Source organism: Urocitellus parryii, chromosome 4, assembly GCF_045843805.1.
Source record: "Urocitellus parryii isolate mUroPar1 chromosome 4, mUroPar1.hap1, whole genome shotgun sequence".
Classification (NCBI taxonomy): Eukaryota; Metazoa; Chordata; class Mammalia; order Rodentia; family Sciuridae; genus Urocitellus; species Urocitellus parryii.
Window position 1 is genome coordinate 112,195,679 of NC_135534.1, and position 12,341 is coordinate 112,208,019.

The following is a 12,341-nucleotide window of genomic DNA, read 5'->3' on the forward strand; positions in this document are numbered from 1 at the left end:
TTTTTTTTTTTTTTAGAGTGAGAGAGAGAGGGGGACAGAGAGAGAGAGAGAATTTTAACATTTATTTATTTTTTTCTTAGTTCTCAGCGGACACAACATCTTTGTTTGTATGTGGTGCTGAGGATCGAACCTGGGCCGCACGCACGCTAGGCGAGCGCGCTACCGCTTGAGCCACATCCCCAGCCCCGAATTCTTAGTCTTAAAAGCCTACTCACCCTTAAAGCAAAGTACTACAACTGCCATCTCTATGTAAATTCACCTGGATTTTCTAGATCAGAAGCAATTATTTCTGTCCAACCATAGTATTCTACTTGTAACAATTTAGCACATAGGTTTTCTGCCCTACATGATAATTGATCATAAATGTTAGAAGATAATTTTCAGGAAAAGGTTAAATATTATTACACAGTAAAAATGAACACATGTTAAGCTGAGCATGATGGTGCACACCAGGATTCCCAGTGATTTGGAGGCTGAGGCAGGAGGATCTCAAGTTCAGCCTCACCATCTCAGTGAGGCTCTAAGCAATTTAGCAAAATCCTGCTTCAAAATAAAAAGAAATAAAAAGGGCTGGGGATGTGGCTCAGTAGTTAAATCTCCAGTACCAAACAAACAAACAAAAAAAATGAACATGTGTTAAAAGAGTTTAGTTCATGAGGAAAATAATAAGTAGATATTATAACTGATTTCAAGAAAAAGAAAAATTTTATGGATAAAGGAATGTTGAATGTGCAACTAGAAGCGAAACTGGTCTTTTCTACAGGTTTCTAAAATTTTCAGGTTTGTAAAATAGTTCAAAGAGAATACAGGCTAAAGTCAGATGGCTTTGGAGGAGTGTCCTCTAGACAGTGCATAATTTTTCACAGAAACAAAACTTTTCTGCAGCTTCCCTTTTTTGATTAAAAATAATTACTTTCTTACAGCCAGGTATGGTGATACACACTTATAGCCCCAACTACTTGGGAGGCTGATGCAGGAGGATCTTGAGTTCTAGATGACCCTGGGTAACATAGTAAGACTGTGTTCAATAATAAAAAGAAAAAAAGAGACTACTCTTAATCACAAAGTAAGGCTGGTCTCCTTAGGTTGGACCTGATTATTTCTATAGGTGCAGTTAAAGTGTCTTTTGCTGGAAGTAGCTTGGTTTATAGGTGTGTGCCATCACACCTGGCTTCAGCTTTGATTTTAATATACACGTAAATCATAGTTCATATGATTTCAAACTGACTAGATTTTTAAATCTGAGATGTTTTTGCACCTTAAATCTCATTCTGTGCAATAGACAATGACTTGATAAGAACTTTGAAAGAAACTGTTGTATTTTCTGTTACTTTAGAGTTGCCTAGGCCTATCTGTCTCTCTCTGGCTGAAGTCTGTTGTTATAAACTGCAAAGAATCTGTTTCTATTCATTAATAGGAACCAGGAAAAAGGATCAAATAAAAGTGCTCTGGAAAAAGAAACGACTAGGGCATATTTTGCACACTTTAGCATACTGCAAACACTGAAATGTTTAATTTAATTCTAAAGAAGGGAATATTTAGGCCCCAAAATAAGAGTTTCTAAGAAGGTAGACCTAGAATCAGGAATCTTGGTCCAGGAATTTCAGTCATGCACTTAATTCCTAAGTCTTGCAACCTTTATGTAGTGTACAGCAAGGATTGTCAACATTGTGCAAGGAGCCAGGTATCTGAAGCCCATGCTAGAGTTTTGTGGAATAATTCTGGGATGAAGATTTTGCTGAGCCATACGAAATGATAGGGTCAGAGTTTTCCCAGATCTTCAGCCTGCCTTGCCTGCCTTTGCTGCCACAGGTATCTAGGGGCAGCAGAAATATTTTCAGTTTTTACTTTGAAGGCTGCTTTGCTATTCAGACCTTTAATCTTACTAGTAAAACTCTTCCCTGGAAGACCTCCCAATTTTTGCTTGTGAAAGAAAGTCACATACATGCTTTTGAGTTTTAAACCCAATTTCCAGTTTTCATTTGTTCATCCTGTTCTCCCTGTTGCCTTCTTTTTTCCTCACAACATTACAATCAGACTGTATTCCCTATTGTAGACACATGACTGGGGCAGTGTAAGGCAGAGAAGCAAGCCCACAACATCTGAAGCTTAATGGGCCATAGTGACAGAAGTTGATCCCAGGTGCTAAGAAGTCTGATTCTACAAATGGAGTGGCCCCTGGGGAAAGCTAGTATCTTTCTATCACATAGGTTGTGTGATTCTGGCATACCTTTTTCCCTGGCAAGTTAAATTCCCTTATCTGAGGAATGGGGAGGAGTATTATCTCAGAGGTACAGAGGAAGGGGAAAGTATAACTCTATTGGAGAAGAATAGAGTTGTTGTCTGTCAAAGATGAATGGATAAAGAAAATGTATGTGTACACAATGTAGTCTTATTCAGCCATAAAGACAAATGAAATTATGCAATTTGTAATTGAAAATGAATGAAAAATGAATGGAACTGGAGAGCATCGTGTTAAGTAAAATAAGCCAAACCTAAAAAGACAAATATGTTTTCTTCCATGTGGAAGGTAAAGGGGAATCAAATAAAAAAGGAGGAACTGGAGGGGAACAGTGGGAGGAAAATGGGAAGGGTAAGGGGAGGTTTGGGGGGTAATATTGACCAAATTGTGTTATATGCATGTATAAATATAACACAATGAAACCCACTACTCTGTAATATGTACCAATAAATAATTTTTTAAAAAATAGAGTTGTAATAACTTGGAATCTTTTCTTAAGGCACAGTACTGAATGCCATGTCAAGGACAGAAGTCAGATATTAACTTGAGTTAACCACGCTGCGCCATAGCATACTCCTATTTTTTTCTGCCATGCTGTTTCTAGAGTTACCAAACTGAGATTTACTAGAAGGAAATTAAAAATTGACAAAGAATTTTTTTTCCTGAGTTTTACAAAAATGTTTTATAAAATAAGAATACATTCATGGCGAGTTGCAAAAGTAGTTTAGAGAGGGGCCAGGGTTGTGGCTCAGTGGAAGAGTGCTCGCCTAGCATGTGTGAGGCACGGTTCGATCCTCAACACCACATAAAAATAAAATAAATAAAAGTATTATGTCCGACTATAACTAACTTTTTAAAGTAGTTTAGAGAGTCTGGGCACCCCTCAACCCAGTTTTTCCTATTGGTTACATCTGATGTAACCTGTAGTATAATACCAAAACCAGAAAGGGGACATTGGTTCAACAAGTACATATAGATTTGTGCGTGGTAGTTTATCACCTGTGTTGTTTCAGATAATCACCACCACAGTCCAGATATAGGACTGTGTTTAATCGCCACAAACTTCTCATGTTACTTTTCCCCACCCCACCATCTCTAACTCTAGTCCATCATTAATCATTTTTTTATAATTTTGCCACTTTGAGGATGTTATATGAATGAAATTGTACAATATGTAGCCTTTTGAGATAATCATTCACTTATTGAGGGACATTTCCAGTTTTTTGTTATTTAGATAAAGCTACTGTGGACATTTGTATACTGGTTTTTGTATGAGTAGAAATATTCAATTATCTGGATAAATGTCCAGAATGGAGATATGGTATGGTAAGTGTATTTTAATTTTTTAGGAAAGTGACCAAATGCCTTTGGATCATATTTTTGACTCACTCTGCTAGGTGTATGGGGGTGGGTAACAGTGAAAGTTTCCCACTTGGCCTCCATTGAAGCCCTGGATGGTTGGAGGGGAGTGGAGACAAGGGCACCTCATTACTGTTTGGATGGATGGGATTTCTAGCTAGGCCTCTATTGAAACCTACATGAGAGGGAGAAGGTGCCCTACTGCTCCCCAGGTGACCTCCATAACACCTTAGTGATGGGAGTATGCTCATAAGCGCTAGAAGGGGATGAAAATCCTTGCTTTTCACTTGGAGTTCTCTGATGCTACCCTAGGGGTAGGGTAGGGGACATTTCATTATAGCCAAGTGCAAGTAGGGGTCTGGGTTCTGCACTTGGCCTTGGCTGACAGAAGTAGGTGGGGGGCTGTAGTGTTTTCTGTGGTATTTGTTGGAGTAGGCAGGTTATTGTTAAGCTGCCTATTTCTTAGTCCTTTGTCTGGATAGAGCCAGCTTCTCCTGGTGGTTTTCTTTCTTTATTTTATTTTATTTTATTTTTCTTGGTCTATGCTATTGCTGCTTCTGGATTGTGGATTTCTCCATTCAGTTCAAGATACATGAAACAAAAATTACACCCAGATAACTAATTGTTGTATCTTTCCTCAGATCTCAAGGTCCCTAGCTAGTCTGCCTTTTCTTCACATTTCAGTTTTCTTATGTTGATGTTATATGTAATTCCAAGGGGGTTTAGTGTGCATAGCAAGAAGGATAGGAAGAAATCTATTTCATCTTCATCTAGAAATCTGACAAAAGGTTTTGAATGTTCATTCTCTTCTGAAAATATAAATCAGATCATGTATCCACCCTTCTTAAAAACCTTCTTGTCTAGCATCCCACTGTGCAAAGGATAAAATTCTAACCTCTTAATGTGGACAATTAGGATCCTTCACTCTCTCTCCACAAATAATAGCTGTATTTTTCAGTAGCTCTCTACTGTGTACATGTACTTAACCAGCCATACAGAATTTCCCATGCACCATTTCTTCAATACCATGCTTTTCCATGGTTGTTTTGTACACACTGATGTATGTGCACTGTTGGTCCCACCTTTCTCCTCTTCTTCATTTGGCAGGCACCTAACTATTCTCAAACCTAGTTCTTATATAATAGGGAAGCTGGCTGAGACTCTCCCAGAGCTATTTGATCCTTTCTCAGTGCTACCATAGCAGTATGAACATACCTCCATAACTTTCTTCTTGTATGTGTTGATTTCATCCATACAACTATGAGTCCTTTTTTTTTTTGGCAGGGGGGTACCAGGATTGATCCCAGGGGCACTTTACCACTGAGCTACATCTCTACCCCCTTTTTAAAATTTATTTATTTTTATTTTGCAACAGGGTCTTCCTAAGTTGCTTAGGGTCTAACTAAATTCCCCAAGCTGGCCTTGAACTCGTGATCAACCTTCTGCCTCAGTCTTCTGAGTTGCTGGGATTATAGGAGTGAGCCATCTTGTCTGACTCAACTATAAATTCTTTAAGGTTAGGGACTGCGCCTATCTAATTCATCAATGTGTCCTTAGCACATAACACTGTACCTGGCACATGGTTGACACTCAACAAATGTTTATTAAATGAGTAAATAAATGAATTATCATTCTTAGTTACTAAAGCAATCAAAAATTGTCCCCAGCTTTGTGACTAGGCTACCTGAGACTACCTCATTTTTGTTATTTTTCCTCTAAACAAAATGACTTCGAGAAATGTACTAATATAATCATTTCCCCATCCTGTTCCTTCCTTAAGGACTGCCTGCTTTCATAAACCTGCTGCTGCCACTGGTATCCTAAGGAGCTGACCCTTTGAGAGCAAGGCTGCCCTGTTTACTGGTTGATAAGGTCTCCAAAGCCCATTCTCCAAGTCATCATTAGCTATTGATCCAGTCTTTTTTTTTTTTTTTAAGAGAGAGAGAGAGAGAGAGAATTTTAATATTTATTTTTTAGTTTTCGGCGGACACAACATCTTTGTTTGTATGTGGTGCTGAGGATCGAACCCGGGCTGCACGCATGCCAGGCAAGCGCGCTACCGCTTGAGCCACATCCCCAGCCCTTAAACCCTTATTTTTGACTAGTTATATCAAGCCTGACATTTTCTTTGCCAAGCATTCCAGAACTTTAGCTTTTGTTAAGAAACAAAATCCTGGGCTGGGGATGTGGCTCAAGCGGTAGCGAGATCGTCTAGCATGCGTGCGGCCCAGGTTCGATCCTCAGCACCACATACAAACAAAGATGTTGTGTCCGCCAAAAACTAAACAATAAATATTAAAATAATTCTCTCTCTCTCTCTCTCTCTCTCTCTCTCTCTCTCTCTCTCTCTCCCCTAAAAAAATAATAAAATAAAAAAATATATAAATAAAGAAACAAAATCCTTTTGGATCCATGATCACCTTTTAATTGTGTTGGCTGGGAACAATTTAACAGTAACTCTTACGAGATTTTGGCATCTGACATTTAAGATAATAATAGCTTTTTTGTTTTTCTGATATTCAGTCTGTACATATATCCTTATTGACACAAAATGATTCAACATGTGTTATTACAATGCTTATAGTATCAGTGACTTAAGTTGTACAACTTAACATATAAACTTAACACATAAGCACATGTTATTAAGTATTTTGCAGGTCAAACCTATTCTGTTATACCATTGAATCTTTTTAAAGACTCCAATACTTTAATCCCTCTATTTTGTTCTCATTTATTATGGTCATTGATTTTTCTCAGTTGTAGTCACTATCTGATCCTAATACAGTATATAAGCTCATAATAATTGCTTCACTTACCAAACCTATTTAGTATAACTGACATGATTAATACTTTTATGTGCATATTTTTTCATTCTTACAGCCACCTTGCAAGATAAGTGTTATTATCTGCATTTTATAGACAAAGGAACTAAGGTTCAGAGAAGTAGTTAGGATAGGAAGAAATCTATCTATTCCATCTTCATCTGGAAATCTAACAAAGGGTTTTGAATTGGTTCCAGAATTGGGTCTGACTCCAAGTACAAGTTCTTCTCAGTGTACCACTTTGCCTCAATGAAAAGATGTAATAAGAAATTGAATCTTCAAAAGATGGAATACCACAGGTGCTGTGGCTCATGGCTGTAATGCCAGCTACATGAGAGACTGAGGCAGGAAGATCACAAGTTCTAGGTCAACCTCAGCAACTTGGACTCTGTCAAAAAAAAAAAGATTTTTTTTTAATTTTTATATTTTTCAAAAAGGGCTTAAGGGACTTGCATTATAGCTCAGTTGGTAGAGCGTTTGACTTGCATGTGTGAGGCACTGGGTTCTATCCTCAGCACCACATAAAAACAAATAAATAAAGGTATTGTGTCTGTCTACAACTAAAAAAAAAATTTTTTTTAAAGAGTGGATGTTTTCTAAAAAAAGGCAGTGGGGGGAGGGGGACTGGGATGTCCATCAAGTGGTAAAGTATCCCTGTGTTCAATTCCCAGTACTGGGGCAGGGGGAAGTTTCATCCAAATTTCCCCTAATATCCCAACTCCTACTCCTTTAATCATTTTTATTCTATCACAAAAAAAAAATGAGTAGGAGGAGGTAATTGTGTTCAAATATTGATGTATGTGTGTGTGGTGAAATTTTGGGTTTCTCTTGCTTGGTAGCTTATTCTCCCAACATGTTCTTATAAATTTTCTTAAGCATTCAGATCCTTTTATACCTCTGAAAAAACAAAGATTTTTTTTTTCCAATATCCAAAAGAACCTAAACAGCTAACCTAACTGGCTATCCAAAAAGTCATGTGTGGTCAATGAAACTTGCTAGCAGTAGGAACTGGTATTTGATGGGTAAAAAGGCCAGTGATTGCCAGTTTCCTTCTCACAAGTGTCTGATACTAAACAAACTATAGTAAACATTTTTAATTGATTTTTTTTTAAATAAATGACAGTGGAATGCATTACAATTCTTATTACACAAACAGCACAATTTTGCATATCTCTGGTTGTATATAAAGTATGTTGACATCAATTTGTGTCTTCATACATGTACTTTGGATAATGATGTCCATCACATTTCACCATCCTTGCTACCCCCTGTCCCTTCCCTTTCCCTCTCACCCCTCTGCCCTATCTAGAATTCATCTATTCCTCCCATGCTACCCCTCTCTACCCCAGTATGAATCAGCCTCCTTGTATCAGAGAAAACATTCAGCATTTGTTTTTTTGGGATTGACTAACTTCACTTAGCATTATCTTCTCCAGTGCCATCCATTTCCCTGCAAATGCCATGATTTTATTCTCTTTTATTGCTGAGTAAAGTTCCAAATGCCACATTTTTTTATCCATTCATCTACTGAAGGGCATCTAGGTTGGTTCCACAGTTTAGCTATTGTGAATTATACTGCTATAAACATTGATGTGGCTGTGTCCCTAGTATGCTGTTTTTAAGTCCTTTGGGTATAGTCTGAGGAGAAGGATAGCTGGGTCAAATGGTGGTTCCATTCCCAGATTTCCAAGGAATCTCCATACTGCTTTCCATATTGGCTGTACCAATTTGCAGACCCACCAGCAGTGTATGAGTGTACCTTTTTCCCCACATCCTCGCCAACACTTATTGTTATTTGTCTTCATAATAGCTGCCATTCTGACTGGAATGAGATGATATCTTAAAAGTAGTTTTGATTTGCATTTCTCTAGTTGCTAGAGATGATGAACATTTTTTCATATATTTGTTGATTGATTATATATCCTCTTCTGAGAAGTGTCTGTTCAGGTCCTTGGCCCATTTGTTGATTGAGATATTTGGTTTTTTGGTGCTTAGCTTTTTGAGTTCTTTATATACCCTAGAGATTAGTGCTCTGATGTGTGAGAGGTAAAAATTTGCTCCCAGGATATAGGCTTTCTGTTCACCTCACAGATTTTCTTCTCAGTAAAGGAAACAATCTGTAGTAAGCATTTTTGACAAATTATAGGGCTACTCACTTAAAAACTGAGGATCTTTTCTTTTAGTGTCTGATTCAGTACCTCCTCCTTTCCCTCCTCATCTGCTTCAAATACATCCTGCAGGCTCTGAGAAGGTAATGTGGACAGTGCCAAATAACAACAGAAAGGAGAGTCAAAAGTTTTGGAGAGGTAGGGAGGTGTAGTAGAAGTCCCTGCAGCCACAGTGTTGTGCTGTGGGAAAGGGAGATAGAGATTCTGCGTACCTGAGGTCGCTGCTGTGCAGAGACTCCAGGGTGAAGCCACCATCACCATGTCTCATCAGAAAGCAAAACCTTCAACTGAGGATTTGGGGGATAAGAAAGCAGAAAATACATTAAACTAAAAGTCACTGGACAGGATAGCAGTGAGATTCACTTCAAAGTGAAAATGACAACACATCTCAAGAATCATACTGTCAAAGACAGAAAGTTCTAATGAATTCACTCAAGTTTCTCTTTGAAGGTCAGAGAATTGCTGATAATGAAACTCCAAAAGAACTGCAAATGGAGGAAGAAGATGTGATTGAAGTTTATCAGGAACAAATGGGGTCATTAAAGGGCTTACGTATTCTTTTATTTTTTTCTTTTCCCTCAATCTTTTTTTATTTTTAAAAACAGTTCTTTTGTAATGTGGTGTTCAGATGGAATTGAAAACTGACACCCATCTCTTTAAAACATCTGGTAATTTGAATTCAGTGCTCATTATTCATTATTGTTTGTTTTCATTGTGCTGATATTTTGGTGATCAAACCTCAGCTCCCTTCATATTGCCCTCTCCTTTTAAAAAATTACACGTATACACAGAGAGGCCACCTTTTTCAGGACTGTGCATTTTCAGGCCTGTGGTGATAAATATTTAAGATCAGCCAATTTGAATGTCAAACATACCCTGAAATCTTCAATGCTAGAGGCAGTCATTTTCATGTGCTCAGAAGTTTCTGCCTGGTAGCTCTTCACTGCCACCTGACTGCTTGCCTCCAGAAAGGAGAGCAGGAGTAACCACAACACTGTCTCTGTCACAGTTGGCCTTGAAGTTCTAGCATGTGATTGCTTCACTCCTGGACTGTGACTTTCAGTGGGAGATGGAAGTTTTTCAGAGAACTGAACTGTGGGAAAATGACCTTTCCTTAACTTGATGCTACTTTTAAAATCTGAGGGGCTGGGGCTGGGGATGTGGCTCAAGCGGTAGCGTGCTCGCCTGGCATGCGTGCAGCCCGGGTTCGATCCTCAGCACCACATACAAACAAAAAGATGTTGTGTCCGCCGAAAACTAAAAAATAAATATTAAAAAATTCTCTCTCTTTCTCTCTCTCTCTCTCTCTCTCTCTCTCTCTCTCTCTCTCTCTCTTTCTCTCTTTAAAAAAATAAAATAAAATAAAAATAAAATCTGAGGGTCTGGACCAAAAGAGGAGGAATATCAGCTTTGGAGTCAAGATGACAGACATGGTGAGAGTAACGACTAATTCCAAAGATGGCTTCACTAAAGAGAAAGCATTTTAAGATTAAAAAAAAAAAATCATCAGAAGATCCTTGAAAAGTTCTAATTTTCATTAGCTATTAATAAAGTTATTCATGCAGAAGCATGTACAGCAGAACACTGCTCCTTTGATTTTATTTGTACTTTTGGCCTGGGATGTGGGTTTTAAATGGACATTGTCTGTACCAGCTTCATTAAAATAAACAATATTTGTAAAAACCTTAAGAAAAAGAAACGTGGAGAGGGGGGCTAGGGATGTAGCTCAGTGTCAGTAGTGAAACATTTGGCTAGCATGTACAGGGTCCTGGGTACAATCCCCAGCTCCACCAAAGAATGAGAGGTGGCACCAATGAGTGAAAGGACTACCTGAGCCATAAAACCCCTCTTTGCCACTCCGTCAAGCAGCAAGAAGCAAAGAGATCATCCTGCTCACCTACAGGAGCAAGTGAGAAAGGGTTCCAATGTCAGTTGGCATGTTCCCGCTGCCATCCTGGCCTCTGAACAGGGATACATGGCTGGAATCCATAGGAAGTAACTGGCACAAGGCAAAGACTGTTTCAGGACTGACCCTGCTCCCAGCTACTTATTGGCACACTGTGAATAACAGCCATACTACCATGGAGCATATTCTAAATACCTCTCAAAGTTCCAGCACCAGGCAAGCATGGTTCTCAGAGACCCAAAACAGCTTCTCCCGAAGGGCATGAAAATGAACAGAAGTGAGCCTTCCTCATCCTTGGTTTTTCTGTCTGAAATGGTAAGACAAATGTTCTACACTATGGGAGTCTGGGTAGCACTGTTGAGGCTCTGGAAGTGGTCTCTTCCATCCTTCCTGATGTTCCCTACTCCTCCTAGTGGCATCAGTTAGCCTCAGCACTTTCCTTGGCTCATTTGCATTCCAATCTGATCCTTTTCTTTCCTTAGAGATAAGTACCTGTCATCCTGGGAAAATCAGCTTACTCCTCCTTTAAGAAAGGGAGCCTTCACCTGGGGTCACTCACCCCAGAGCTGGCCCATCATACATCCAGGGACATCAGGTGTCTCCTGGGATTACCCTAGGCACACCAAGACATAAAGTCACCCTAACCATTTGGATACTACTCATCTGACTTGTAAGAATTAAATAAATTTACACCTTGGTACAATGTGTGGTATAATGGAGGATTTAATTAAGGAGCCATTGTTAACAATAGTCTTCCTTTGATTTCAGCTTGCTGTGTACTATGTGACCTGGTATTTGCACCTCCCTTCCATGTCTCTCTTCTTTCCTCTGTCTCTTTCTTTATCCCTGTCCTTGGCTTATTGCCCTCTTCATTTCTGGCACCAGACCCATGCCCCTGACTGCTGGCATTACCGAGGGTTTTACAACTTTGCTTACCCTCTTTTTGCTTGATCCAGGGCTGGTACCAGCCAAGCCCATTATTCTGGGTCCTCACCTGTGTGATGAAGTTGTTGCTTCACTTCCCCGACCTTGCTCTCAGACCTGGGCACTCCTAGGAGTTAGGGGCAGGGTGGGGTCAGGGCTGAAACCCATTTGCACAAGACACATTCCTATTTTATGTTTTATTAACAAGTTTATTTTTCAGGCGAATACTTCCCTTTCCACCCTTCCTAAGTTCACCCTTGGGCTCCTGTACAAGGATCTCACAATGTCTTCTTTTTATAGGTGGACACATACCCTGAAATCTTCAATGCTAGAGGCAGTCATTTTCATGTGCTCAGAAGTTTCTGCCTGGTAGCTCTTCACTGCCACCTGACTGCTTGCCTCCAGAAAGGAGAGCACAGGTGACCACAACTCTGTCTCTGCAGGGAGTAGGGGGTTGGGGAAGGGGAAAAGGCACCTGACTGGCTCAATAAGTAGTTTAAAATCTGAACGAGGACGGGAAACTGAAGTCTAAAAGGGATCTGGGGCCAAATAGTATCCCTCCCTGAAAAAACTCCTGAGTTCCCAAGGGGGCGCCCGCATTCAGATCAGTAAGATGAGGGCGGCACAGGGTGTTAGCTGTTGCCCCCAGTTTGCTCCAGTTTTCCGATCTCTGTTACAGCCTACTGCTTCTCAGGCTAGAAAGCGCTGCGGGGACAGCTGCCGCTAGGCAGGGTCGTCAAGTAGAGCTGATCCGGTCTGGGATTGCTGTTTTCATTTCCCGGGAGGGTAGGGAAGCGCAAAGTGCAGGCAGGGCAGAAAGGAGCCCGGAAACCAAGAGCTGTCAGTCCCTGACCGGGAGGCAAAATAGGAGAAAACAGGTCCTAGTGAGCGTGGCCGCGAGATGGCCCATCTGATTGTGC

General features: G+C 39.9%; 1 pseudogene; it reads left to right on the forward strand.

Moving 5' to 3' along the window:
* Positions 1–8,850: 8,850 nt before the first annotated feature.
* LOC113193805 (small ubiquitin-related modifier 1 pseudogene) lies at positions 8,851–12,335 on the forward strand (annotated as a pseudogene).
* Positions 12,336–12,341: the final 6 nt, after the last annotated feature.